The sequence below is a fragment of the Typopeltis vanoorti genome, chromosome 24, assembly GCF_054136105.1.
Source record: "Typopeltis vanoorti isolate ZY-2024b chromosome 24, IOZ_Tvanoo_1.0, whole genome shotgun sequence".
NCBI classification, from domain to species: Eukaryota; Metazoa; Arthropoda; class Arachnida; order Uropygi; family Thelyphonidae; genus Typopeltis; species Typopeltis vanoorti.
In genome coordinates this window covers 65595558-65599213 of record NC_143572.1, presented here as the reverse complement: position 1 = coordinate 65599213, position 3656 = coordinate 65595558, and the positions used below count along the sequence as shown (strand labels likewise).

Genomic DNA, 3656 nt, shown 5'->3' with positions numbered 1-3656 from the left:
CGAATGACACGAAGTCTTTGATGCCACTAGAAAACCAAACAGCTGCATACAAAAAATAGATCTCGGACACCCGAGAATCAATATATTGATACGTTTCCTATCTACAAGAACCTTTAGTGAAGACTGTCTAAAATTAAATATATGGAGACCTTCACCACCCCCCACTAAATGCAACAGTTCTAATCTGGATACACGGAGGAGCATTTGAATTTGGTTCTGCAAGTTTGAAGGTGAATGAAGCACAAGGGTTGGTTTCAGAGGAGCAAGTGATTTTGTAGCCATGAATTACCGACTTGGACCTTTTGGATTTCTTTATCTGGATCATCCTAATGCACCAGGAAATGTAGGGTTGTTGGACCAGCTGTTGGCGATGAGATGGGTGAAAGAGAATATTGCAAGATTTGGAGGAAATCCAGGGAGTATCACATTGTTTGGACAGAGTGCAGGAGCAGTCGGTGTGGGCTTCCATTTGATGTCACCACTCAGTATGAATCTATTCAACAGAGCAATCATGCAGAGTGGATCTATAACATCTCCATGGGAGATGCACAACAGGACAAAGGCTTTTGATCTCTGCCTTCAATTAGCAAAGGCATTGAATTGTCCACATGGTGAAAAAGACATCAGTTCTACTTTAAAGTGTCGTCAATTAAAAAAAGCAGATGCAATAGTTCAATAAGCAATCGGATTACGCGATGTTATGGATCCTTCTTTTGTTCCTGTGTTAGACATGCACTTCATCCAAGAAGATCCAAAAATATCACTAGAAAAGAGACATTTCAAGAACACAAATCTTCTTATTGGTACCAATCACAATGAGGGTATTATATTTGCTGCAAGTTTTCAACCGGAAATTTTCGATGTGTCAAGAGACATTTCAATCACGCATGATCAGTATTTAAAAGCTGTGAAAATATTTTCTCCATATAAGGACTATATGAGTCACATGATTGCCGATAAATACCTCCAATCAGTGGATCGTGACTACATGCGTGAAACTGATCATTGAATTGGAGATACCAATTTTGTCTGTCCTTGCAACCAGTTTGCTCAGAGCTATGCAAATTTTGGAAATATAGTGTACATGTACAGATTTGATGGTAGAACTCAGTCTCCATTTTCTTTTCGCTATGCAAAGTGGACGAGAGTCTTCCATTCATCTGAGGTTTCTTATATTTTTGGATCATTCCACACTCCTGTATTTAGTGAATCGAGTCCTGATGAAGTCCGACTGTCGCGTAGGATGACGCGATATTGGGCCAACTTTGCAAGAACTGGGTAAGAGCTGTTTTTTTCCTGAATTAGTGCAGTAATATTGTTGAGAAAGAGGTGTATAAATACTTCCTAACATCGAAACTGGGAACAGCTATTGATTGTTGTGATTTTATACATTTTTATAAAATTATGAACTGAACTTTAAAAAACAATAAAATATGAAAGTCAACGTTATTATTTAAAAATTCAATACATTGTAAAAATAAATAAAAATATTAGAAGTTTAAAGAAATGAAAAAATATTTTTTAAACAATCAAACAGATATTCATATAATGGAATTTAAAAAAAAATAAAATATGCATTTTCAAGAAATATGAAAATAAAAATTCTTATTTTCATATTTCTTGAAAATGCATATTTTAATTATTTTTTTTTTAAAATTCCATTGCTAAAAATTCTTAGCAAGATTTAAATTTTAAGCAGTACAAAATTAGAAACACTGAAAAAATACATTATTTTGTCTTTTGAATTAAAAAATACAAATATCAAATAAATTTAAAATAATTAATTAATTTTGTTTTTAATAATTCTTATTTAAAATAATAAATATAAATTTAAACTTAAATAAGGTCAACTGAAGTTTAAAATGCTTGCTTTATATTAAAAATAAAAAATATTTAACCGAGCTGATGGTATGTAGGGCTCAAGTGAATATTCAGATACTATGGCAGCACCACATGATTAAATTTACATTATTACCAATCTATTACTTCTCAGTACTCTAACACTGTCATATTTGATGTTACGTGCATTAACATAGACACAAGAAAAATATTAATAAAGTGCTATATCTAGTCAAGCCTTCTCTACAACAGGAAACTTGGGCTTTAAATAAACAAACAGAGAAAAAAATTAGAAGCTTTCGAAATGTGGACCATCAGAAGAATGTTGAAAATATCATGGACAGAGAAAATGAATAAACGATGTTTTAAAGAAAGCAAAAATGAAAAGAACAATACAAATCATTAAAGAACGAAAACTTAAATATTTTGGACATCTAAATAGACAAGAATTCATTCAGAAACTAATATTAGAAGGGAAACTGGACGGATAAAGAGGGAGAGGTAGACCCGGGAGAATGTGGTTTGAAGACATTAAGGACTGACTGGCTTGAATTATCAGAGCAGTAAAGGAAAGAAAAAAAGTTCCGTGACATGGTTGTTAATCTCCTTCTAGGAGAATGACACTTGATGAAGAAGATATTTCGTGCTTCTAAGGCATTTCTGACTGAATCAATCCACCTAGAACTTGATCTTCCTCTGGCATCTTGGCATCAAACTTTGCTAATATTTCTTTGCCTATTCTATTAAAGTGGCCATACCACTTAATATGCAATCAGGAATGTGTAAGCAGAACTTACAAATTCATGGATGCTAATAATATCAAGTTTTTTTCCTAATATCCTCATTTTTAATAGGATATTGCCATTGATGCCATGTGTTCGCTCCTCTAATTTTCCTCAGATCCCTCATATCTGTGGTCTCTAGTCTTTAGTCAAGTGTTGTATTTCTAACCCACCTCTCGGATCCATAACTTAGAAATGGTTTGAACAGCATTCTGTATAATTCTAGTATGATGTTTTGACTAATTTTTTCCTCTTATTCCATATAAATGTATTCTGCTGGCTACCCACTAAACAGCTCTTTTCTTATTCTCTTTCCAGATTTAACCTTCCATCTTCACTAAAACTGTGAATAGATAGTGAAATATTTTACTTATTCTATAGGATCTCCATTCAGAATGCAGTTGAAGTTTTCTATATTCCTACCTAATTTCGTGGTTTTGTCTTTTTATTGTTTATTTTCACGCCAAAGTTGGTACAACCGTTATTCAGCTTAGTTAGAGAAACCTTATGACTTGCACGAGATGTGTTTTGAAGTATGACGTCATCCCATAAAACAAAAGATTTCTTGAACTGGGATGTCCAATTCTCATATCAGGCCTAATGCCAATTTCTTTCATAATGTGATCCATATGGATGAGAACAAGAGTGGAGTTAAAGTGCATCCTTGTCTTAACCTTGATTTTACATCAAACCTTCTTCTTCTTATATTTCCTTCAATTCTAACTGCTGATTCACAAGTGAATTATCGCTATTTATAATGTTCCATTCATTCCATTGTTTTGAAAAGCTTTTCACTGTGCACCTTGTCATATGCCTTTTCTAGATCTACAAAACTTAAGCACAGATCATTGCTACATTCCCACTATTTCTCAAGTCGTTTTCGTAAAGTGAAAATTTGATATTAACCAACTGTATTTGCCGGAACTCAGCTTGTTCTTCTAAAAGTTTCTCTTCCGAACAAATATTCTCAGCCTCTTTTGAAGAATGCTTGCAAAAATCTTACCTGGAACACTTAGTAAAGAAATTCTTCTGCAA

At 33.3% G+C, this 3656-nt stretch overlaps 1 pseudogene; it reads left to right on the top strand.

Moving 5' to 3' along the window:
* Positions 1–280: 280 nt before the first annotated feature.
* On the top strand, positions 281–679 carry LOC150093353 (acetylcholinesterase pseudogene; annotated as a pseudogene).
* Positions 680–3656: the final 2977 nt, after the last annotated feature.